Raw genomic sequence first — 26,111 nt, forward strand, 5'->3', positions numbered from 1 at the left:
GGCCCCCTAGCAGTCAGCTCACAAAGTTGAGCCATGTCTGTATGACATACAAATAGCATCTAAACACCAACCAAACAGGGCTTTCCTGATGGCTCAGGTGGCAAAGAATCTACCCACAGTGCAGAAGACCCGGGTTTGACCCCTGGGTCAGGAAGATCCCCTGGAGAAGGGAATGGCTACCCACTCCAGTATTCTTGCCTAGAGAATTCCATGGACAGAGGAGCCTGACAAACTACAGTCCATGGGGCTGCAAAGAGTTGGATACAACTATGCAACTAATACTTTCACCAACCAAACTAAACTAAAGAGGATCCTTCACAGATAGTTAGGTGATGTGGATATAATGTCCCTTGAGGGATATTGTCCTTTTAGTTACCCTGAAGTGGCCAGGCCCACATATGGAACAATTATACACTGACAATTTTAATAATAACTACAGCTAAAATAGATGGGGAAACAGTGGAAACAGTGTCAGACTTTATTTTGGGGGGCTCCAAAATCACTGCAGATGGTGATTACAGCCATGAAATTAAAAGACACTTACTCCTTGGAAGGAAAGTTATGACCAATCTAGATGGCATATTCAAAAGCAGAGACATTACTTTGACAATAAGGGTCCGTCTAGTCAAGGCTATGTTTTTCCAGTGGTCATGTATGGATGTGAGAGTTGGACTGTGAAGAAAGCTGAGTGCTGAAGAATTGATGCTTTTGAACTGTGGTGTTGGAGAAGACTCTTGAGAGTCCCTTGGACTGCAAGGAGATCCAACCAGTCCATTCTGAAGGAGATCAGTCCTGGGTGTTCTTTGGAAGGAATGATGCTAAAGCTGAAACTCCAATACTTTGGCCACCTCATGCGAAGAGTTGACTCATTGGAAAAGACTCTGATCCTGGGAGGGATTGGGGGCAGGAGGAGAGGATGAGATGGAGGATGAGATGGCTGGATGGCATCTCGGACTCGATGGACGTGAGTCTGAGTGAACTCCGGGAGTTGGTGATGGACGGGGAGGCTGCAATTCATGGGGTCACAAAGAGTCGGACATGACTGAGCGACTGAACTGACTGAACTGACAGCTAAAATATTCATGATATCTTCCAGTGATTTAAAGATACAATATTTGAGACAAATACTAAAAATCAGTTCATGTGCAGCTTTTGGACAATGACATCATCTTTTCAAGAATTATATCCTTGACCTTTTAGGGCTGTGTTTTACAATAACGGTAAGCACTAGCACTATACTTCCCTACCAATGGATTTTTCTTTTTTATGACTACAATCTCTGTGCTATTTACAAAGTATGATTATATGCTAATATTAAATTAATCAAAAGTTTTTTGTTCTCAAGCGTTGGTAAATTAGTATTTTACAGAGTGAATTTATTTGTAAAATAATCAAATTAACTTAATTTTATTAAGAACATAATTAGATGAAATTTGACACTCTATACATGATAATTTTTCACTTTTAATGTATCATTTAACTTCTATAAAATGCTTTAGCAATTAGATATTATTGCCAGCAAGCAGTCAAGAAGACTGGTTTTATGTATCTTATAAATGTATAAAATATCTTGTAAAAACAAAACCAGATTTGAAATGAGTTAAACTTTAAAATATTTGCAAGCCTTTCAATCTTAGGAGTTATATTAGTTTAAAAGTTTAAAGTAAAAATGAAATGATGAATTACTTATCCAAACTCTACGTAGGATAAATGATATAATTGCAAGACAACCTTCATATGAAGAATACCTGAGACTGGGCCTTAATTTCTGTTAAGAAAATTACAGACTTGAGTTGGAACTAAAATCCCCTATTAGTGAGTCAGTTTTTTGTCTCTTGTACAATCTTGGCACACCCAAACCTTGCTGAAACAGACACGTCATATTCATTACCTAGCCAGCTGTTAACAAGACAAGTATCGGGCAAAGGTAAGCAGACAACTAAATGGAACAGATGACTTCTGGTCACCAGCGAAAACTGATTTACCTGGCCACATTCCACTACCTAATGGGATAAATGGGACAAGGTATTTTATCCAGTGAAAAGAAGTGATAACTATGTTTGCCTGGGCAGGGAGAGAACAATCATAAGGGAAGAAAAGATGGATTAAAGCCAGACTTTAACACCCATTCTGAAGGCAAGATACCAGCAATTTCCTGATGAGCTAACTGTAAGAATTCATTACTTCTCTGCATTTTTATTAAACATCTAGTCCATGATGAAAAGAACAATGGACTGGAAAGCATCCCACGTTTTTCTTATCCCATGCAAGTGTTTGATTTGAGATTTGGGCTGGTATTTTGAGGACTAAGCACTTAGCACTTGTGTCACGAGAAAGTCATTTCTCCTACCAAAGGCTTGATTCCCTTGTATGTAGGCTAATCCTCCATTGTGGTTTGTCTGGGAAAGTCCTAGTTTATTTACATTGTCCTGACTTCCCATCTGGGTTAGCTTCTGTCATTTTCAAAAAGTCCCAATATATATATAAAGACCATATATAAAGACATAAATTATAATGATGTTTTCTCTTAAATCTTCCAGCAATAACATCCTATCATCTATGGGCCAAATTTAGGAGTAAGGAAGGCCACTAAGGGTTAATATTAAATGTCTTATCAAAAAACACACTGCTATATTTAAAATGGATAACCAACAAGGACCTACTGTATAGCACACGGACTCTACAATGTTATGTGGTAGCCTGGATGGGAGGGGGGGTTGGGGAAGAATGGATACATGTATACCTACTGGTGAGTCTCTTCGATCTTCACCTGAAACTATCACAACATCCCTTGTTGATCGGCTATACCCCAATCCAAAATAAAAAGTTTAATAAAAATAAATAAATAAAATGGAAGATTACAAGCATTAAAAAAAACCCCACAAATTTCACCCAAGGGAACAGAACTAGAACTATATATAACTACGCAGATCTCAATAACTCAGTGTTACGAAAAGTACTGTGGCATTATTTCTGTAAATTTAAAAAACACAAGCCAGGACTAAATATTGGAATGGTTGTATAAACTTGTGGGTAACAGTATAAAATGGATTGGAACAATATGCACTAATTCATAGATACTTCTGAAAGGAGACTTAATTGTACCATTTTATTTCATTAAAAAGGAAGACTTGAAGCAAATGTGTCAATTCTGAGAGGTGGGAGTTGATTTTATGCTTTGTTCTTCTCAGCATTGTTTAAATGTCTCAATACGTAAGTTATACTAATAAAACACAGAACATGAACTACCAAAACAGAGTCTAAGGGTTAAGTGCAAAACTGGTGGGCCTCACTCCTTAGAGTCCTTCATTGTACTGTCTTCAAGGGAATCCTTCCTATGTCAGTGTTCTCAACCATAGACCCAAGAATATTTTGTCTTCAGTGATGAGTCAATCCCAATACTCCATCCCCAGCCCCTCACCATTTCATACATGAATCCCTTGTGCCACTCTCCTTCCTAGTGGTACCAAGCTTCTGGGACCATCTCAGGTACCAGAGGTAGCCCATTATAAAATTTCAGGCAGCCTTTCCTTTAATTCAATGTATCTTTCTCTGATTCCCATCCACTCAGCCTAGTTTTGCCTCCTCAATCATGCAAATGATCAGCCTCATATAACTGAAGAAAGTTAGCACGTCATACATGAGGACCTTTCTAGAGCACTAAACATCAATCACTCCTGATATGACGACCTTTGGGTCTCCTCACAGTCCTCTAGTCCATTTTTCTCTTGATCTTTAGATCTCTAGATCCTGCAGTTCAAAAACCCTGGAGAACTGCAAAGTATCCTTAGCTCTGCATCCTCAGTGCTCACAAATGGCACAGAGTAAATGGGGCAAGTGCTCAATAAACACTGAATGAAAGAATGAGAAAACGAGTTTTGCAAACAACTAAGACGGCAGTGGCACCCCACTCCAGTACTCTTGCCTGGAAAATCCCATGGACAGAGGAGCCTGGTGGGCTGCAGTCCACAGGGTCGCTAAGAGTCTGACACGACTGAGCGACTTCCCTTTCACTTTTCACTTTCATGCATTGGAGAAGGAAATGGCAACCCACTCCAGTGTTCTTGCCTGGAGAATCCCAGGGACGGGGGAGCCTGGTGGGCTGCCGTCTATGGGGTCACACAGAGTCGGACACGACTGAAGTGACTTAGCAGCGAGCAGTAAATGGCCATTATTTTGATCACTAACAATTAGCGCTAAAGTGTCAAAGACCATCACCTTTCTTTGTATATATTCCCCTTTCTTTCCTTTACAAGGGTATCTGTTTGATTTCTTTGTTGGTGGTCTTATTTGTTTTGTTGCCCAGTTTTCCCATCAAAAGTCATTGCTCTCTGTTTTTTTTAAGTCTTCAAAATCGACAGTCTGGCTAGCATGAAAATTCTTAAGATTTATCTCTTTATCTTTAGGGTGTGCTTGTTTGATAGTGTTCCTCTTATTTAACACAAAATGGCTAAGCTTCTCTTTTGCTTTTATTATTTATAACAAGAAAACACTTTATACATTTCTTTTGGCTACTCCAAACTTTTTTTCTGAGGATGGTCAATAATAAATAAACTAAGTATAGGGATTTCCCTGGTGGTCTAGTGGTTAGGACTCTGCAGGGTGGCACAGATTTGATCCCTGGTCAGGGAACTAAGATCCCACAAGCCATGTGGTATGTACAAAAGAAAAAAACAAAGATAAACTAGGTGTACATCTGTGAACAAATAAAGATATATGCTTAAACCAGTATTTTGTTTGGCAGGGTTATTAGAGCTTATTTTTAGATTCAGGCATTTCCAGGTATGTCTCATAAGCCTCAGGATGGATCTGCAAAGGATATAACTTCCTGAGTACCTTAAAATCCTTATAGGGAGGACACTGATGATGGCTGTTAGCCAACCCCCAATACCTCTAAGCTTCCTGAGAAAAAGTCACCTATTAACAATCCCACCCCTTTCGTCAGAGAGGGAAGAACCTCTTTAGAGTTGGTAGACAAAGCGAGCCGAAGAAACAAACTTGATCCAGGAATAATAGCTGCGTTAGGATAGAAGAGAAGGGTAAGGGAATGCAGAACAGTGGACAATTTGAACCTAGAAATGGAAAAGAACACCACGTATGGGAAGAGATGGGGTGGGGAGGGTCTTTCAGGTGAGGGACCACCAGCAGAAAGGCATGGAACAGGAGGAATGACCTCGGGAGCAAACAGCAGTGACCAGGGACACCCAGAGGGATTGAATGTGAACAGAAAGATGAGGAAGCTGATGTACCTGCCGTTTACTCTTCTCACAAGATATTTGGGACTTGTCTGTGTGCATACTCGGTCATGTCTGACTCTTTCCAGCTGCATGGACTGTAGCCCGTCAGGCTCCTCTGCCCATGGAATTTTCCAGACAAGGATACTTGAAGTGTTAGTTGCTCAGTCATGTCCGACTCTTTGCAACCCCATGAATTGTAGCTCCTCTGCCCATGGAATTCTCTAGGCAAGAATACTGGAGTGGGTTGCCATTTCCTTCTCCAGGGGATCTTCACCACCTAGGGATCAAACCTTGTTCTCCTGCATTTCAGGAAGACTTTACCATCTGAACCACCAGGGAAGCCCAAGAATACTTAAGTGGGTTACCATTTCCTACTCCAGAGGATCCTCCCAACCCAGGATCTTCCCACATCTCCTGTGTCTCCTGCATTGCAGATAGAATCTTTACCACTGAGCCACAGGAGTAGTCTGTTTGGAGACTGGAGTCTAGAAATTTTTCTAATAGGACCCAGCACAGAAAATGACTGCTTTGTTTATGTTTGTGTGAATTGACTGTCAGTCCAGGCTGATATCACCTGGGATATTTAAAATAAATCAAAGCTTTCTTTTTCTTTTTTTCCTTGTTCATTGATCATAATACATTTTGTTTTCCCACTTGTCCTAAAGCCCCAGCATAGAAGGAACAAAGCTACTTTAGAGGGAGATAAAGAAACAACTTTTCTTGTACCATTCTCTACAATAAAACAGGAAATACTTCTCTCCATTTTATCCTTGTGTCACTCTATGCAATTATCCACAATTCAAGACAGAAAACTAGAATTGTTTCACTTTTATTAGAGATAAAGTGTTTTAATACATTGTAAAACTCCAGACATTACTCAATGATGTTGTAAATCACTTCTATTGAAATGAAATGCCCTGGCATATGTATGAATTATAAAACTGTCTAGCTGAAATTCCTTATTCTCTTGTATGCTACAATTCTAATTTAGCTGACCTTTTTAGGTGGAACAATCCTAACTTCCATGTCATGATTTGATTTCTAGAATTTCATCTTTGGAATTTGCTCCGTGCCTACAGCACAATAACAAATGAGCACTATTCCAGGATGGGCTTTGCTTTATGAAGCCTCAAAAGAGTAGTGCACTTGGGATATTGGTCAGCACTTGCTGATTTATTCATTCTATCCTGAAAAGAATTTTCAGATCCAGTGCTAGGCATGCTGTTTGAGTCCCCTTTCTGTTTGTATGTAAAAAGTTTTAATATGTCCCACAGTCAAGTCTATCAATCTCCAATTACGGTTTTTGCCTTTGATGTCATATTAGACCAGATTATGTTTGCCGATTTTTCAGTTACATCTCATTATGCTTCTTTTTCAGTTAAACTAATATTTATTTGCATTTCATACAAACAAAAGATTCATGGTTACAATTTTTGCTAACAATTCACTATTAGGATTCTGTTCTTGTAATAATCAATACTTTCTCTACCAACATGAAATGCAGTCTTCATTGTATGTTACCATTGTATGCTTAAATCTGGAGAATTTTCAAGATGATTTAGCTTCTCCTAAGTCTTTATTTTAGTAAAAAGTAACATACTGAAATACTGTCTTAGTAACAGTAATTTTTTATGTTTTAATACTTGGAATTAGAAGTTCTTTTTCATTATTATTCTGTTTCAAAAATTTGCTTTTCCTAGTCTATTCATTCTTCCAGATGAATTTTAATAATCATTTTGCCAACTTGGCCCTAAAACTCTTTTTATGGTCCTATATGGAATAGCATTAATTTTATAAATTATTTTGGGGAAACTAGCCTCATTACAATATTTATTATTCTCATCCAGGAATATAATATCAATCTTCATTACTGCTAATCTTATTTTGCATTTCTCAATCAAATGCTATTTTCTTCATTTAAATCTTATACATTTCTATTATAGCTTACTCATAGATATATGATATTTCATTATTATTATTATAATGGCATTTTTCATATTTTATATTTGTAGCTATTATAGAAAAGTCAATTGATTTGTACATATTTATCCTCTGTATGTCCACTTACCTGAAGTTTCTTATTCTAACAGCTTTTCAATTAATTTTCTTGGGATTTTTAGTAAAAAAAAAGTATATATACACTCTTTTAAGAAAAAAAGATGTCATCTCTCTGCTAATAACCATGACCTTTGAGAGGCAGTATATCATATGATTTAAAATTAAAGACTCATGAGTTAAGCCACTTGAGTGCTTATTTAGCTACACAACTTATTAGCTGTGTGATCTTGGCCAAGTTACTTAGCATCTCTGGGTCTCAGCTTCCTAATTTGTAAAATGAGAATTACAGTAGTCAATATTCCCTAGAACTGTTATGAAAATTAAATGAGTTAATACTTGTAAATCATTTAGAACAGCTTCTAGCATATACAATAAGAATTTTTAAAATGTTAGCTATTTAAAAAAATTATTGTATTTATTAAAATCTATAGAATGACGCTAATTAAATATAAGTGATGAAACAGGACATGTTGTAAGCATCTAATGTTTTTGTTTTTTCCTGCTTTTCACAATTTAAAAACAGCTCTCTATTCCTATGTTACTAAATTTTATAAATGTGTGTTCTTAAAAGAAATATAGTTACATTTTATCAAGTGTCATTTGGAATCAGGAAGTGAAAAAATCGTAGTTTTATCCTTTAGTCTATGACTATGAAATTACAATAAATTTCTCAATATTTAATCACTTGTACATTTCTAGAAGAAACATCATTTTGTTGTATTATTCTATTTTGTTGATTTCTACATTACTATATTTAGTATTTCAGTGAATTTTTGTTATATTCTTTTTTGTAACACTTTTATTATTTTTCAAAAATTTTTTTTGTTAAATGCTCCTCACTAAATGAATCAGAAAAATGTTTCATCTCTTTTTTAGAGTTCATAGAATAAGGGATAAAGTGTTCCTTAAAAATGTATATTTTCAACCATCAACTATAAATACCTGATGGACACAAGATACTTTTTAGCTCATGCCAAATCTCCCTATCCAAGGTGGTCAAGGACACAGGCATAAGCATCAGACAAAAATCAGGCTCAAATCCTAACTTCACCACCCACTAGCCAAATGTGTACGCTTGGCAAAGTGCACTTTTTCACAAGGAATGACTATGCCTTCCTTACTTTCCCCACAGTCATTGTGAGGATTACATGCTGCTGCTGCGAAGTCGCTTCAGTCGTGTCCAACTCTGTGCGACCCCATAGACAGCAGCCCACCAGAATCTGCCGTCCCTGGGATTCTCCAGGCAAGAACACTGGAGTGGTTGCCATTTCCTTCTACATTGCATGAAAGTGAAAAGTGAGTTTCCATTTCCTTCTCCACTGCATGAAAGTGAAAAGTCAAAGTGAAGTTGCTTAGTCGTGTCTGACTCTTAGCAATCCTGTGGACTGCACCCCACCAGGCTCCTCTGTCCGTGGGATTTTCCAGGCAAGAGTACGGGAGTGGGGTGCCATTGCCTTCTCCAAGGATTACATGAGACCATGTTTATAAGCCTCTACCCACTCGACCCACAATGAAGACTCAATTATTTTACGTTAGTTTCAATTTTCCTTAAATACAAAATGAATGTATATAAATGTATTTGCTGTTTTATCTTAGTATAGAGATTCCAGTCGTTTATGTAGAAACATAAATGCTTTCTGATAAAAATTTTTGTCATATTAGTTCTACCTTTTATTAACAGTAGATTTCAATTTCCACTGACACAGACTTGAAAAGTTGACATAAAAGTACTAAAAATGCTCAGATGACACAAGAAAATGAATCCACTGCCATTGTTTAAATGAAATCACAGCAGGTTAATAGGAAAGCTGCATTGCTTTTTAGAAACCCAGGCAATGAGCCCAAAGCAAATGTAACGTCTTCCGTTTTCCTGTTCCCTTGGAGCTCTGTTCTCATGGAATCCAAGAGTGGGAGGAGGCTTCCTGCAGTCTGAGACTTACTCCATGGTCTCTGGTCTGCCATCTTCACTGAAGCAGGGGAGCAAATTTCTAACTCCCAGTGGGAAAACACAGCACTGAGATGAGAGAGGCCATCAGCAGCACACAGAAAACGGTTTCTCAAAAAGTATTTGAGATTTATGTGTACCAGTTAATGTCATCGAAACTATTTCCTTCTATGTACTGATTATAAAGCTATTGCTATGGTCTCTAGGGAGATCAGTATTTGAAGAGTGGTAAATTTATAGGCTTCACAGGTGGCGCCGTGGTAAAGAATCTGCCTGCCAATGCAGGAGACGCAAGAGATGGGGGTTTGATCTCTGGGTCCTGGGTCTGGAAGGCCTTCTGGAGTAGAAAATGGCAACCCACTTCAATATTCTTGCCTGGAAAATTCCATGGAAAGAGGAACCTGGAGGGTTACAGTCCATGGGGTTGCAAAGAGTTGGATATGACTGAGCACACACACAAGTTTATAGGTAATATTATACATTTTCCTTCTGTTCTAAAGGATACAAATTTAAAACTTTATTTTGGTGGGCTAGCTGCCTCTGTTAGGTACAGTTTAAATAAACACAGCTAAGAATGTAAATATCACACCAAGCTTAGTCTGTGTACTAATTGCTGGTCCCTGGCAGACACTGGATGGAAATGTGTAGCTCAAGTTCTCCACATGCATGCTATTAATTTGACATTAACAATAGATTCTATCAAGCTTCCATTTAACCATATTGATTTGTTTTCTAAAATACAGACCTCCCACTTTCCTTTTCCTTTGCTTTCCTCTGGATCTATAGCAACAAAGACATTTTCAGGGACACCCTCAATAGCAGGATTGATGGATCAAAAGCATACCCACCTCTATCTTTTCTGCCCCTGTGTAGTCTCAATAACTTGATGGTTTCCAGCTCCCCCCAGATTTCTCTTGATTGAGTGCCTTTTCAGTATACCATGACCCTTGAAGGAAACAAAGGGGAAAAAAAGATGTATTAAGATAAACATCCTTTGTTTCTTGTCTGTTTTGGAAAAGAACAAATGGTTCCTTGGGCAATAACATCTAATTTAATGACAAAATGACACACAATTTAAAAAATAACGTTCATTGCTGTTTTTTCATTCCTCATCCTGACTTCTTTTATTCGTTTCTGACTTATAATAAGAGCAGGATAAATTCCCTTGAGTAAGCAGCTCAGCACTCTCTTATTATTTTGTTCCCTATTTTAAAATTTTTTTTGTCATTATTATTTTGTCACCTATTCAAACCCCCCAGTTGTATTTGGATCAACTTTTTTGTGTGTTTTACCCCAAGACCATGTAATGTGAGCAGTCAGAGACATACCTACTAAATAGTAAAATCAACAATAGAGCAAAATACATTGCTTTCTTCAGCTTTGCAACTTTCCACTGAAATGAGTTTCACCAGCTGAGTGCCAGCCTTTCTCAGATGTGTGACTTTAAAAGCCATACCTCCCTGCAGTCATCTTCGAATTTCAATGCCAAGGAGCAAGGACATTGTTTTCCTCAATTACATAACACAGTGATTGGCATTCTGGAAGAGAAGATCCACCCAATAAAACCTGGCCCACACATAATGCCTCAGCATCAAAGGGTAACTTGAAATTTTGCTATGAATGGGCATCTGATACACTTGCACAGCTTCCTTGTTCCTATCCTTTTAGGTCTTTCTATATCAAAAGCCCCTGTTTAAAAACTAATAATGTAGAAAACAACTGAGTTATTTTCATTTCCATGGACATTTCTGACAGAGGTGGCCACTGCCAATCGCTGAGTAAACCAGGCTCCCTTTCACTCAGGCGGTCTACATACTTGAGCAGACACATGCCAAGTGCTTAGCTGTCCCAGATGACAGAGCCAAGTTTCATGTTATGGAGATCGTCTGTTCCTTCTTCTATAAAGCATGGAGCCAGAAACATCAATATGCCTATGCTTGTATGTGCTAACTTTACTAAGATCATTCAGAGTAGGAGCGTCCAGTACTGCTTGCTGTTTTCTTTCCTCATAAGCCACCAAATTGTCTACTCCAGGTTCATAATTGTCCTCAAACTCACTCTTCCTTTCAATTCCATTCCCACAGGCACCATCTAATTCCACTCTCCTCACCCACACCTGCCTCCACCTCAACGATTCTTACAGACATTACGTCTCTCACTAGTCTTCCCAGTTTGAGAAATGCTCCTCCCAGTCCATATTCCACAGACCACTCACACTGGGACAGTAACTGAATTTGTAATTTGTGTAAAACCTAGGAATTCTACATGGTAGTAATATTTTACCATGATGCTCAAATACAGTCTTTTTTTCCAAATACCAACAGCATCATGCTAGCCATCTTTCAAGTTCATTTGCAAATAATTTCATTACTTTTCTCTTGCCTTTGCTTCCCACATTTCCTCACAGCTTACAAGTAAGTCAGTAAAAGAAAATCCTCAAGGCTTGTAACATCGAGGCAGAAATGCTCGTCAGTTCTAGCTCCAGCTCACCCCTGCATCAGATGCTGACTTTGAAGACTCATCTTTTTCCACAGGTAAATGACAGAGCCTTGTTTACCGAATGGGGATGAAAATATTTACCCTGCTTATCTCTCCAGGCTGTTCTGGGAATCAAGAAAGATCACAGACGATGAAACACAAATACACAATGTTATTTTATTACCCTCCCTGAAGTCCTGCGTAAGTAAAATATGTGTTTCTTATGTTTAACACCCGATTTGGTTTGGGATCCTAAAAAGGTAGCTGTGATCACACTCCCAAGTCTTACAGCTTCTTTTCGGGACTATGATGTTCTGAAGCGTTTTGTTTTGGCTTCCAAAGGAAAAACAAAACACCAAAGGAATCATATTCTAATATATTTGCCTTCCGAAGACATACTGCAATTGAAAAGGGAAAGAAAAGGAACTCAAAACTATGAGAAATCTTAATTGGCTGAAACTGCCATTTAATAAACCCAGCTGTCATTTGTGCCACAAATGTTAATACAATCTCTAAAATCCAGCTAAATCCTCCAGATATTACTGGACACTTTGCAACAAGAAATACCATCCCACTCCCCATCACTGCATTGTAGGTTTTTACTTGGAGAATGGAGAATGTGTACAATAGGATGTTTGTTCTGCTTCTAAAGAGGAAATAAAAATATCAACCTAAATATCACTTCATGTATAAGCAGTACTGTGGCCTCCATTTAGGGAGGTTTTACTTTAGACTTAAAAAAAAAAAAGGAACATATTTGAACTCATGCATCTAAACAAACCAACAAAAGTGTAGATATTAAATGCAGAAAGAACAGAACAGAATGATAGGAATAAAGTCCATGGCTGTGTTTTCTTAAAAACCAATGAGATGAATGTGAATCAGAGTTCACAAAGTTTAAATTTTTCTTTAAACTGCACATGTATAATCAAGTAAAGAAACACAACCTTCAATAACTACTTTATTATATAATTATTTTATTTGAAAACTATTGTCCCATATTAAGAAAGTAAGTTTGTTCACTCATTCACCCAGATATTCAAAACCCAGTATTTACTGATTAGACTTTCTAAGTGCATGCATGCTAAGTCACTTCAGTAATGTCCAACTTTTTGCAACCCTATGGACTGTAGCCCACCAGGCTCCTCTGTCCATGGGATTCTTCAGGCAAGAATACTCGAGTGGGTTGCCATTTCCTTCTCCAGGGGATTCTTCCTGAACCAGTGATCAAACCCATGTCTCTGGGGTCTCCGGCACGGGCAGGTGGGTTCTCTACCACTAGACCTACCTGGAAAGCCCAGACTTTGTACAAGTTGTGATAAAATGTGCTGGTTTGAATGCCTTGGCCACATAGCTGCTGCTGCTGCTAATGCTGCTGCTAAATCGCGTCAGTCGTGTCCGACTTTGTGCAACCCCATGGACTGAAGCCTACCAGGCTCCGCCTTCCCTGGGATTCTCCAGGCAAGAATACTGGAGTGGGTTGCCATTTCCTTCTCCAATGCATGAAAGTAAAAAGTGAAAGTGAAGTTGCTCAGTCATGTCCGACTCTTAGCGACCCCATGGACTGCAGCCTACCAGGCTCCTCCTCCATGGGAGTTTCCAGGCAAGAGTACTGGAGTGGGGTGCCATTGCCTTCTCTGTGGCTACATAGAGCTAGCAACAAATAGCAAAAAAAATTGCACAAATAGGCCATATTAAAAACTTCCTGGTCCTTCTGCCCAGAATGCAGGTCATACCCCTGTGTTCTCACGAGTAGGCTCTAAGCTTCCTTAAAAGCCAACTCAAAGGTTGCTGCTTTGGTAAAGCTCTTTGGAACTGCTCAAGTTTCTTATGAGTCATCACCCCTGCCCCTAAATCACTTTGTTCATAACTCTCTGATGCACTTATCATGGTCGACTTCTCATGATGGCTCTGTGCATGTCTGTCTCTCTTAGCAGCCTGTGAACATCTTGAATGGCAATGTTTTATTCATCCATCTACAGCACTTAGTATTTTATCTCTAGCATTTTCAGATATGCCATATCATGGTCCTTTTACCTTTTTTAAGAGCTGAAATACACTTACATTTGCTAAGTCACTTCAGTCGAGTTTGACTTTTTACGACCCTGTGGACTGTAGCCTGTCAGGCTCCTCTGTCCATGGGACTCTCCAGCCAAGAAAACTGCAGTGGGTTGCCATGCCCTTCTCCAGGGGATGCTTCCCACCCAGGGATCAAAACCTCATCTCTTATGTCTCTTACATTGGCAGGTGGGTTCTGAACCACTAGCACCACCTGGTAAGCCCATTTATAAAAGGGATCACAACTAAATTAGCACTACAGTATTCTCTTCAAATTTCTTTACATATTTTTAAGTTTCCCTCTTTTAACCCTTAGACTAGTATCTTCTATTTTTTTCTACTGTATATGCTTGATTTCTATAACTGCAATAGTTTTTAAACTACCCTACTAACCAGATCCTTGGCAACTGCTACATTTTCAAAATTTTTAATAGCTATTGTATGTACATAAAATCACAAATAACCTGTTTTATCCATTCTGTCATTCATCAAATACTGTTATCTACCATGTGGTAAATCTTCCCTCGTAGCTCAGTCAATAAAGAATCTGCCTGCAATGCAGGAGACCTGGGTTCAATCCCTGGGTCGGGAGGATCTGCTGGAGAAGGAAATGGCAACCCACGCCAGTATTCTTGTCTGGAGAATCCCATGGACAGAGGAGCCTGGCGGGCTATAGTCCATGAGGTCTCAAGACCTGGACATTATTTAGCAACTAAACCATGTGGTAGATGCCACAGAGAAAACAAAGACCCTGTTTCAGGGGACTCAGGGTTACAGCGACAGCAGCTGATAAGAAATATACACAAATGACCAAAATCAAAAATTTACCTAATTTCTGTAAATCTATCTAATCTATCTAAAATCTATCTAATCTATCTCTAATCTATCTAAAATATTTAATTCAAAAATTTTTGACTGAAGCCTCAGTAGCTAAAGAATGAATTAAGAGAAACTGATGAAAATGACTAAGAATCAGAAATACATTCATGTTTCAGATTCAATTAGTACAGTTAAACATCCTGTTTCCTAAGGTTCAAATCAATATCACAACCATAGGCAAAGTAAAATCAGGTTTTCTAATTAAAAATATAATACCTATACTGTAATATTGTTTTTACATAACAATTTGGCAAAGTTGAACAAGAATCTTTAAAATGCTGAGCAACTTTGGCCCCACAATCCCACTATCAAACTGCCTTGACCCTTCAGGTCTCTAGGATGACCCTCGTTTTGTTTGTGTTGCTGCTAGGAGAGGAGAAAAAAAGATTTCAACATTTCATAAATACCTGTTCTGTGTCATGAGTCTTGCTAGACACTTTGCATTTATTCCACTTTATCATCACAATTAACCTTTTTTTCCAAAAAAGAAAAACAGACTTTTTTTGAAGATGGTGATACCTCTCTAACGTCAGACAGCTAATAAATCACAGAGACAGGGTTCATATTCAGCTCTGTCTGACTAGAAAGCCTGTAACTGATCTGCTGTGCATCATTGCTGAAAATATACCTGGACTGTTGACCTAGCTTTTACATACAACTTTCCCCCTGTATTATTTTTCTCATGACTAAAAGACAGTTCCTTGATGCTTCTTATCGCAAACCTCTAAGAAATATGACTTTTTTGGAGAAACCGTCACTTATTCATTTCCTCTATTTTTTAACCATTTCCTCTTCCTTCACATTTCACATATCAACTAAAATATATCTCATATTTCATCCTGAAGAGAAACAACCTCAGTGCAAAATGCCTACTGAATTTATTTTGTATATCCACTGAATTTGAATGGATATAAAAAAGTTTGATTTAAAAGGCTTCTGACTATGGACTATATAGGCTCAAACAGTAAATTAAACAAATTAAATTATGTAAAAGATTTCATAGTTTTCACTATTTTGCATTCTCTCATTATATCATTATAACCTAAAAACAGTTTGTTGTGAATATTGCTTCATGCTGCCCTCATGAAATAATACAGAGCTCAAAATATAGCATTATGATCGAGAAGCATTACGACTCTGAAGACAGACTTTCTGATTATGAGTCTTTTGTGTGCATATTTATCCTGGTTATTTGACCTTTCTGGGCAGGCCTAGACTTCTCCGCGTGTAAAACATCCATAATAATACTACCTCTCGCATACAGTTGTTGGGAAAGTTAAATGACATGCTTAATTTATATATAGGGGCTTTCCAGGTGGTGCTAGTGGCAAAGAACCCGCCTGACAACGCAGGAAACCTAAGGGACACGGGTTCAATCCCTGGGTCAGGAGGATCCCCTGGAGAAGATTACCAAGACTACCCACTCCAGTATTCTTGCCTGGAGAATCCCACGGACAGAGGAGCCTGGCAGGCTACAGTCCATGGGGTCGCAAAGAGTCGGACACGACTGAAGCGACTTAGCACTCATAGTACACGATCTATATGGATCAGTACCTGGCATATACTGGGCTGAATATGCTTTAGATTCATTAACACTCTTATATAACAAAGATAAATAGAATGCTTCTGTGAATGATACACATAATAAAAAGTAAAAAGTTCACTTTTACATGTTAAGTAGCTTTAAAAAGAAGGCATCTTAGAAAACATTTTAAACTTTCTATCACTATTTATACACCACCTCAGTTGTACTCTAATTGAATGGCTTAGACACATTAGTGCACGGACATGTGTGCAAAACAAAAATCTGTGTGCACTTCTTGAGAGGAATTTTTAAGTTTTTAAGTACATTTTTCAAAAAGAATATAGGTCCCTTAAAGAGTACAGACTCTAATGCCAACAAACAAATCTCCTCCTCTGTACCCAAAGGCCTGCTTCCTAAAACCGTTACAGGCAAACAGTTACAGCACAAGGCCAGAAATACTGAATGAAAAAACAGGAAGAGAGAGGGAGATAAGAAAGGTTTACATCACTTCTCTCTAGCTGGTCAGTGTTAATTATTTCTCATGCCTCTACTTCACACTTTAGCCTTCCATGTAACTGTGTATTATTCCAATACACTGAAAGAGCTCAATTTTTGGCCTTTAATATATGTTTCTGGATCTTCAGGAAAAGGTTTACTCAATACAGGCAATTTTAAGTCCTAAAATCAGAACTTCTCCTTCTTACAAGAATTAATTAGTTTCAGCTATCAACTCTCCTGAAGAGTCATTTATGGACAGTGTTAAATACTAAAAAATAAAGTCATATGTGGTCCTGGTGAAGTATCTTCTGACTTTTCTATACAAAGAGAAAATTCAAAGCAGTATCTCAAATAACAGTAGCAAGTCCTTGAGTTGATACTGAATCAAATACTTCACCATGCAGGCCCACTTGACTACACAGGAGTTAGCTTGCTGGTTTTTCTCAAATGCAAATATTTGCTTTGGCTAAATAACGTTAATAGGGCAAGTTACATATTACATGAGGCATTAAAAAAAAAAATTACTTGCCATTGACCCAGAAAACAGACACTGCAACAAAGTCTGAAGGAGAAAGAAACTGGAATGAATGTATCTGAAAGAGAACTCTGGCTGTCACAGCTACCTGCCTTGCTGCAAGTTCATGTTTAATTAAACTTACATCAATAATTCCATAAACTGTTTGCATGTTCATAAAACATGAGTTATCATCTTTGATTCTAAGGTCAAATACTTACTGCTAACAACCCTTGCGCCTCTGAGGGAGGCTTGGCCCCCTGCCAGACTGTACTGCTTTTTCCATGGGGACAGGCCCGCCTCTACTGTACTACTCCGTGGGGGATGAGACAACAGCAGCAGCCCCCTGGTTGCTCAGCAACAACCCCTTATGACTGCTCCTCTTGGACTGCTAGGCAACAGGGCTGAGTCTGACCCAGCTACTCCCAGCAGCACGCTGCCTCTCCAGAGGGCTGGGTTAGCAGGAGGCTAGGGGCCCTAAGTGACTAGTTATATAATCTAAACGCATTTCTCTTGGTGCTCCCCAACTAAATAAAAATCAGAGCAGAGTTAGCTCCTACCCTGAAGGGTATCCTTGAACGTATCCTTAATTTAAACTCTATCCTTGAATCTTTAGAGAAGCTGACAGAAAACTAATGCATTAGAGCCCAAATCTGTGGCCAAAAAAACCCTGTGGAAAAAAAGAAAAAAACCACACACATAAAGGAGGCCATTTCTCTTAAAATCACGTTCAAAAATATGACTTTCAAACCTTTTACAAATTTCAAAAGATTTTACGATTTGCATGTTTTCTGTTAACAGCCCCCCCCAAAATGGAGAAAACATATACTTTTACAGTAAGTTTATTCCTAAAATAGCTTAACACATAGCTCCAAGGATAGCAATTTCTAGGAAAGATCTTCATTCGTATCTACAGTTTAACCCACATTTATGTCTTCTTAGTTCTAAGCTTTTAACAAATCTAAACTAGACATTTTTCCATCTGTATCTGACCTACCTCTTAGGACAAAGGCAATGACTCAACCAACTGAAAATCCTGCCCACACATGGAAACATGAGTCTAGCCTCGCTCCTATCTCCTCTACTGTCATTTAGAGCTCTGTTGTGGAAAAAGAGGTGTGTGCTCCAAGAGACATGGACTCACAGTCAGTGTTTGTTACTGCTCAGTCATTAAGTCCTGTGCAAGTGACTCTTTGTGATCCTGTGAACTGCAGCACGTTTGGCTTCCCTGTCCTTCACTATCTCCTGGAGTTTGCTCAAATTCATGTCCATTGAGTCCGTGATGCCATCTAACCATCTCATCCTCTGTCGTCCCCTTCTCCTTTTGCCTTCAATCTTTCCCAGCATCAGGGTCTTTTCCAATGAGTTGGCTCTTTACATCAGGTGGCCAAAGTATTGGAGCTTCAGCTTCAACATAAGTCTTTCCAATAAATATTCAAGGTTGATTTCCTTTAAGACTGATTAGTTTGATCTTCTTGCAGTCCAATGGACTCTTAAGAGTCTTCTCCAGTACCACAATTTGAAAGCATCAATTCTTTGGTGTTCAGCCTTCTTTATGATCCAACTCTGAAATCTGTACATGACTACTGGAAAAACCATAGCTCTGACTAGCAGACCTTTGTTGGCAAAGTGGTGTCTCTGCTTTTTACACCCTGTCTAGTGTGCCAGTAGTAAAGAACTCACCTGCCAATGCAGGAGATGGAAGAGACACAGGTTCAATCCCTGGGTTGGGAAGATCCCCTGGAGAAGGGCATGGCAATCCTTGCATGGAGAATCCCATGGACAGAGGAGCCTGGGAGGCTACGAGTCCATAGCATCACAAAGAATCAGACACTACTGAAGTGACTTAGCATGCATTCAACTTTGTCACAGCTTTCCTTTCAAGGAGCAAGTGTCTTTTAATTTCATGGCTGCAGTTACCGTCTGCAGTGATTCTGGATCCCCAGAAAAGAAAATCTGTCACTGCTTCCACTTTTTCTCCTTCTATTTGCCATGAAGCGATGGGTCCGGATCCCATGATCCTAGTTTTTTGAATATTGAGCTTCAAGCCAGTTTTTTCACTCTCCTGTTTCACTCTCATCAAGAGGTTCTTTAGCTCATCTTCACTTTCTGCCACTAAAGTGGTATCATCTGTATATCAGAGGTTGTTGATATTTCTCCTAGTAATCTTGATTCCAGCTTGTGATTCATCCAGCCCAGCATTTCACAAGATGTACTCTGCATATAAGTTAAATAAGCAGGGTGACATTATACAACCTTGACATTCTCCTTTCCCAATTTGGAACCATTGGTTGTTCCACATCCGGTTCTAACCGTTGTTTCTTGACCTGCACACAGATTTCTCAGGAGGCAGGTAAGGTGGTCTGGTATTCCCATCTCTTTAAGAATTGTCCAGTTTGTTGTGATCCACACAGCCAAAGGGTTTAGCATTAAGTCAGTGAAGCAGAAATAGGTGTTTTTCTGGAATTCCCTTGCTTTCTATATGATCCAACAAATGTTGGCAATTTGATCTCTAGTTCCTCTGCCTTTTCTAAACCCAGCTTGTACATCTGGAAGTTCTCATTTCATATACTGCTACCCTAGCTTGAATGATTTTATCCTAACCTTGCTAGCATGTGAAATGAGTGTGACCATATGGTAGTTTGAACATTCTTTGGCATTGACCTTCTTTGGGATTGGAATGAAAACTGATCTTTTCCAGTCCTGTGGCCACTGCTCAGTTTTCCAAATTTGCTGGCATACTGAGTGCAGCACTTTGACAGCATCATCTTTTAGGATTTTAAATAGCTCAGCTGGAATTCTATCACCTCCACTAGCTTTGTTCGTAGTGATGCTTCCTAAGGCCCACTTGACCTCACACTCCAGGATGTCTGGTTTTAGGTGAAAGACTACACTATTGTGGTTATCTGGGTCATTAAGATCATTTTTATATAGTTCTTCTGTGTATTCTTGGCACCTCTTCTTAATCTCTTCTGCTTCTGTTAAGTGAGTACCATTTCTGTCCTTTATCATGTGCATCCTTGCATGAAATGTTCCCTTGATAGCTCCAATTTTCTTGAAGAGATCTCTAGTCTTTCCCATTCTCTTGTTTTCCTCTATTTCTTTGCATTGTTCACTTGAGAAGGCTTTCTATATCTCCTTATTATTCTCTGGAATTCTGCATTCAGTTGGGTATGTCTTTCCTTCTTCCTTGCCTTTTACTTCTCTTTTCTCAGCTATTTGTAAAGCCTCCTCAGACACTCACTTTGCCTTGGTGCATTTCTTTTTCTTTGGGAAAATACAATCATACTGCTCCACTTATTCAAAACCTTCAGTCAAGTCCAGGCAATTTATCATGAAATGCAATGCGCTTGTGAATATACTTCCTTTTGAACTTCCAGCCATATCTGCAACTTCCAGTATATTGATTTAATTATAGTTCCCTAAATACATCACACATTTTAAGCCTCCTTCTTCCTAGGACACATTCCTCTTTGCCTGGCAAACTAGTGTTTTTCTTCCAATATCTTGAAATACCATCACCTCCTCTGAGAAACTGTCCCTGGCTTTAGAATTTCTTATAGTTGTCTCTGAGCATCTTCTCCTTGAGTCACACTGTTGCAGTGGCATTAGGCACACTGTTTCACAATAATTTACTTACTTAACATCAATCCCGTGTTCTTCGATAGCAAAGACCTTGTTCTGTTCAACTTGGTCTCCTTGGTGCCTGGGATATTCTTTAGCATTAAGGAGCTGTTTATACTACAGCTTTATTAGTAATTAGAGGATAAAACTCCTAGGTAAAATTGTAAAATACATGTGGATTGGGCATTTTTAACCTCTTAATTAACCAGGGATGAGTAATAAAAAATTTTGCCACAAAACAAAAACTTAGTCTCCTGACTTCTGAGTTGGTCCTCTAAATTATGATGAGTCACTAAGGGCAAATAAACAGATACTTCTGAAATGATCCAATCCATCCAGTAACATAGCTAAAATAATCAGATTTCCTGTGCCCCTTTTATTAAAATCATAACATGAAATTTAAGAGAGATATGTGGTCAGGTAACCAAAATCACCAAAAGGTGGTCTAGAGCTGGTCTCAGGGAGATAATTTCCTATTTAGATCAGCAACTCTTAAAGCAGTTTCTGCAGAAATCTCGGTGCAAGTAAAGTAGGAAAGAGAGTAGAGTAGTATCGGTCGCTCAGTTGTATCCGACTCCCTGCGACCCCATGGACTGTAGACCACCAGGCTCCTCAGTCCATGGGGATTCTCCAGGCAAGAATTCTGGAGTGGGTTGCCACTTCCTTCTCCAAAACAGAGTAGAAAAGAAATAAAATTAGAGCTAAGTAAAAAGGCAAGAAAAAGCTATCCTAATTTTAAAACCTCCTAAATAATACTTCACAAAACAGCATTTAGTCAACATCTGTTTCCTGCAAAGCACTAATAAAAAAAAAAAGGAACATGAGCAAACACAAAAACGAGCCCACAAGTGCAGCAGCCAAATGCAGCATTATGAAGCCACTCAACCTCTTACCTCACCACTCCAGAAGCTAAAGATGTAATTCTCCATTTTCAAATATAACAATGCTTTTCCTACGTTTTAAAGTTCACACATACGTTTACACAAGATACTACTAAATTTTGGATATTAGCCGTAATGTGATTGCCTAAATGAACTCATGCAACACAAATTCTAATTAATGGAAATCTGGATTTTTAGTTTATCTGTGTTAAGCTGAGAGGGAATTCTTAGTCTGTTACAAGCCTGTGGGTTCTAAAGACCTCTAAGTCTGTGTATCCTCAAAACTGCAGAAACTGCACCCTTGGAAATGCCAGAATGTACTCATAACCATATGATAAATTCTGTTTATGAAAGTATTACTTGACAGTATATATTTAAAGCACATTCAGATACTACAACAAAATAAATACATCATAAAGTAGAGTGCACAATGTATATTTAAGATGAATATGAAATGTCAAAGTCTGTACTTTTCTACAGAGCACTTTGAGTTATGCCTATAGATTTTGGGGAATTCTTTGGTGGAAAAGAGTAGGAAGCCTTACTCTTGGGGATTTCCTCCTAGATGCTGAGGAAAAGATTACTTTCATGTAAAATATATATTATCGCCTTGGCTCTAGCCTACCACGACCACTAAACTCAAAAAGTGCTGCCCTACTTAGACATACCATTACTTTGTTTATTGCAACTTAACCTTTATAACTTTTTTTTTTTTTTAAGAAAAACTATTTCTCTCTCCAATAGTCCTGAATCTATCTGTGGGATAGTTCACAGAACCAATCTAAACTCCTATATATGTAAGACAGTCCTTCAACAAACATAATGGTCACAAGAAATGGAGATGTACTGGATGCCAGGAAATGTGCTGGGTATTTGACAATCATTAATCAAAAAATAAAACTACAGGCAAATCGTGCCATTTCTATGTTACAGAAATGAAGTAGAAGAAAAGGAGGAGAGGTGTGGAGGGGGAAGAGAGGAGGGTGGGAAAGGAAACAGGCTACAAAGCGGCTAGCGACTTTGCTGGAGTAAAATGGCTAGTTAGGGGCTGAGCTGAGATCTGACTCCAAAGCTTGTGCTTGTTTTTCTTTCTTGACACATTATGTTATACTATACGTTCACGCCCACCTTCCCAGGTGTTCATTTCTCCTAAAGAAATATCTCCATTTTATGACTATTCCTTCTATCACTTCTGCAATAACAGAACATCCTGATCAATGTGTGTGCACGTGTATTTATTTGTAAGAGTAATCTCCCCAGAAAAATTTGACCACAGTAGAACAGAGTTAGATCACCACTCCTTGCTCTGCTAAAGCTGCTATTAATACAACTTAAAAACATGCTACCTTTGTTGGACAATCACTTGACATTATATCAAACTGGCCATAAACCAAAATTCTTTCATATTGTTTTAACAGATTCTTCTATTAACCATTTCTTCTCTATCTCCCCTATCTTTTTTATAGCAACTTAACCTTTATAACATCTTTTTTTTTTTTTTTTAATTTTGAAGCAAAAATATTTCTGTCTCCAATAGCCCTAAATCTACCTGTGGGATAGCTCACAGGATCAGTCTAAACTCCTCTATATGTAAGACAGTCCTTCAAACAAACATAATGGTCACAAGTAATAGAAACATACTGGATGCCAGGAAATGTGCTAGGTATTTGACAATCATTCTTTTTAAAAATGTATACAACTCATATATTTACCTAGATACAAACAACCCATCAAACTAATTTTTTACTCATAGAGAACAGCACTGATTATATATATGACTCTCTAATAAGTGTTAGCCGCTCAGTCATGCCCGGCTCTTTGCAACCCCATAGACTGCAGCCCACCAGGCTCCTCTGTGCATGAGATTTCCCAGGCAAGGATACTGGAGTTGGTTGCCCTTTCCTTCTCCAGGGGATCTTCTCAACCCAGGGCTTGAACCTGGGTCTCCTGCACTGCAGGCAGATTCTTTATCGACTGAGCTACAAGGGCAGCCACAATTAACTAAAAAGTTAAGTTCAAAGTTTTCATCCCAGCATTTTTAAGACTCTTCACTATATCCCCAGTGTACCTCTCTACCCGTATCTTCTTCCGCCCTCCAAAGTCCACATAGCTCTGTCTTGTTCTTTTCCGTATTTGTGCCTTTGTTCATGCTGGTCTCTCAATCAGGAATGTTTTGCCCGATCACTGAAGTTCTATCACGCCTTCAAGGACCATCCCAATTACTCCATTGTCCGTAAAGTCTTCCTGAGTAATTTCAAAGTTTATCTGTTTCTTTTTCGAAACACCACAGCACTTTTTGGTTCTTTCATAGCACCTATTACAATCTGCTTCACAGGAAAGGTCTGTATATTATTTTCTCTTACTTCACCCCACCAAACAGATAGAAACGTAAGCTTCTTAAAAAAGATGGCATCTCATTCTGTTTTGCAATATATCATTAAACATAGTAGCTGAATCCAGGAGGGTGCTTTTTTTTTAATATATAAATTTATTTATTTTAATTGGAAGCTAATTTCTTTACAATATTGTATTGGTTTTGCCATACATCGACATGAATCTGCCACGGGTGTACACGTGTTCCCAATCCTGAACCCTCCTTCCACCTCCCTCCCCGTTCCATACCTCTGGGTTATCCCAGTGCACCAGCTCCAAGCACCCTGTATCATGCATCAAGCCTAGACAGGCGATTCGTTTCATATATGATATTATACATGTTTCACTGCCATTCTCCCAAATCATCCCACCCTCTCCCTCTCCCACAGAGTCCAAAAGACTGTTCTATACATCTGCGTCTCTTTTGCTGTCTCGCATACAGGGTTATTGTTACCATCTTTCTAAATTCCATATATATGCATTAGTATACTGTATTGGTGTTTTTCTTTCTGGCTTACTTCACTCTGTATAATAGGCTCCAGTTTCATCCACCTCATTAGAACTGATTCAAATGTATTCTTTGTAATGGCTGAGTAATACTCCATTGTGTATATGTACCACAGCTTTCTTATCCATTCATCTGCTGATGGACATCTAGGTTGCTTCCATGTCCTGGTTATTATAAATAGTGCTGCAATGAACATTGGGGTACATATGTCTCTTTCAATTCTGGTTTCCTCAGTGTGTATGCCCAGCAGTGGGATTGCTGGGTCATAAGGCAGTTCTATTTCCAGTTTTTTAAGGAACCTCCACACTGTTCTGCATAGTGGCTGTACTAGTTTGCATTCCCACCAACAGTGTAAGAGGGTTCCCTTTTCTCCACACCCTCTCCAGCATTTATTGCTTGTAGACTTTTAGATCGCAGCCATTCTGACTGGCGTGAAATGGTACCTCATTGTGGTTTCGATTTGCATTTCTCTGATAATGAGTGATGTTGAGCATCTTTTCATGTGTTTGGTAGCCATCTGTATGTCTCAGGAGGGTGCTTTTAAATAGATATTCATTTATTAGAGTTTAGTTAACTACTCATCTCAGAGATGCATGTACTGAGTTCCGAAATTCATTAAATAAAGAATATTTTAAGAATACTGAGATTATTAAAGAATAACTTAAATAAAGAATATCTATAACCATCCACAGAAAAGAACCTGAATATTGTTGGGGACATATAGCACTAAATTATGGAACCATAGACTCTATAGAATAATACAGATACTTTTTTCACTGTATTGATCTCATGATGGAGAACTGAAATCATATTATTCATATTGGTGTAATCATGTTGATAAAAACTGAAATCTCAAGAGCCTTCTTCAGGGTCACATGACTAATTAAAAGCTGAGTTGGCCTTCCAACAAAGCTTTTTAATTTCTAGCTGAGTTATTTTTCTCTACTATTATTATCTAAATCATGTATCAATACATTTTCATAAATGTCTGCTGCAAAAAAATTAATCTAAGGGAGAAAGATTCTCTTCTTTCTTATAGGATATGATTTATCTTCAAATTATTATTTGTATGGGAAGAATTAAAAATAAAACTCACTAATGATGATTAAAGAGGATTATATTACACAAAATTTCTTTGCACAAATCTTACTTACTTTGCAACTTAACTATGAAGACTATAGTCAAGAATTAGGATATTTAAAAATATCACTGTTCAGTCAAAATAAATGTCATAGAGCCTATATACTAATAATGTTCATGATCTTTACTCACAAGCCCATCCTACAGATTTAATCAGAGCCTGTTTATGCCTCTGTCTTGTTTTAGCCATCTTGTTACCAGTTTAGAGGATAGTAAACATTTTGCTAAACATCCATTTCCCCTTTGAGCCTTTCCTCCTGTAGTCACTGCATGTAATTTGTTGTTTCCAAGAATGAAGTTGAGACCCAGACCTGACAAATCAGAGTTCAAATGCCCTGAGCCACAGGGACTGGCTCAGAAGTGGTGTGGGACACACAGGAGGCAGACAGAAGC

General features: G+C 38.4%; 1 protein-coding gene across 3 annotated transcripts in view; it reads right to left on the reverse strand.

The window, feature by feature from the left end:
• Positions 1-26,111, reverse strand: part of PKIB (cAMP-dependent protein kinase inhibitor beta) — a 121,312-nt gene that overhangs the window by 83,602 nt on the left and 11,599 nt on the right. Inside the window, exons 1-2 of one of the 3 annotated variants that reach the window (XM_061427443.1) lie at positions 17,414-17,515; positions 10,089-10,186 (exon numbers count right to left, since the gene is read on the reverse strand). The exons of the other annotated variants lie outside the window; for them this stretch is intronic. The gene's annotated coding sequence lies outside the window, so the exon portion shown is untranslated. Of the gene's footprint in view, positions 1-10,088; positions 10,187-17,413; positions 17,516-26,111 lie in introns of those variants that run through there. 3 annotated transcript variants of the gene reach the window in all.

This window comes from Bos javanicus, chromosome 9 (assembly GCF_032452875.1).
Source record: "Bos javanicus breed banteng chromosome 9, ARS-OSU_banteng_1.0, whole genome shotgun sequence".
Taxonomy (NCBI): domain Eukaryota; kingdom Metazoa; phylum Chordata; class Mammalia; order Artiodactyla; family Bovidae; genus Bos; species Bos javanicus.